General features: G+C 50.1%; 1 pseudogene; it reads right to left on the reverse strand.

Annotated features, from left to right (window-relative positions):
• Positions 1 to 316: 316 nt before the first annotated feature.
• LOC147672989 (small nucleolar RNA U3) lies at positions 317 to 487 on the reverse strand (annotated as a pseudogene).
• Positions 488 to 805: the final 318 nt, after the last annotated feature.

The following is an 805-nucleotide window of genomic DNA, read 5'->3' on the forward strand; positions in this document are numbered from 1 at the left end:
GCGCAGAGTGCTGTATTTAGCGCGCACTCCTGCGACACCGTTCGCGCCGTCTCTTTTACAATGCGTGCGGCGTGAAACACTGCCATTTCCTTGTTGCAGGAGACGCCGATTCTCGCAGGGCACAGCTGCGGGGCTGATTGTGGTCCTTTGAATTAGTATTCGTGCAATTAACGTGAATACTAACTCAGAGGGTCACAATCAACCCCGCAGCTGTGCACTGTAAGAAAAGGAACAAAGTGTGTGAAACACGACGTGTGATAAAGCACACGTCGTGTTTGACTTTGCTTTTCTTTTCTTAATTGCGCTCAGTTGTGGGGCTGCTTGTGACCCTTCCTCCAGCTGTCCTGTAAAGGAGAGATGGACGGTCACCCATAGAAATCAGCAGCTGCATTAATGCGACACTGTCCACTCGCTCTAAAACAAGACACTTTTGTAATGCATTTCCCTGGTTAAGCACTGTAGAAATGATCCCTAAAAGACTAGTCCTTCAATAAACCTTTGCAGCTCATACGGACAGGTGTGTAGACAGGAGCCTGAGGTTGGAGGGAAAGTACGAGGGTGCAGTGGGAGAGAGCGAGCCTGCGAGACAGAGGCATCGAGATGGAGAGAGAGAACTCGAAGCAGACAGTGACAGGGAAAGACAGCACGCACGAGAATTATCGAGGCAGGAGAGACAAACCTAACCAACAAATTAAAAAGTGAAACTACACCTGCGGGAACGCATCTCGACAGCGGCTAAAAGCCCGTGCGGGCTGAAGGCAGATGACATGGGCCCCTTTAGCTGTTTGTTTCCCACCCTTACTTT

This window comes from Lissotriton vulgaris, assembly GCF_964263255.1.
Source record: "Lissotriton vulgaris chromosome 12 unlocalized genomic scaffold, aLisVul1.2 SUPER_12_unloc_1, whole genome shotgun sequence".
Lineage (NCBI taxonomy): Eukaryota > Metazoa > Chordata > Amphibia > Caudata > Salamandridae > Lissotriton > Lissotriton vulgaris.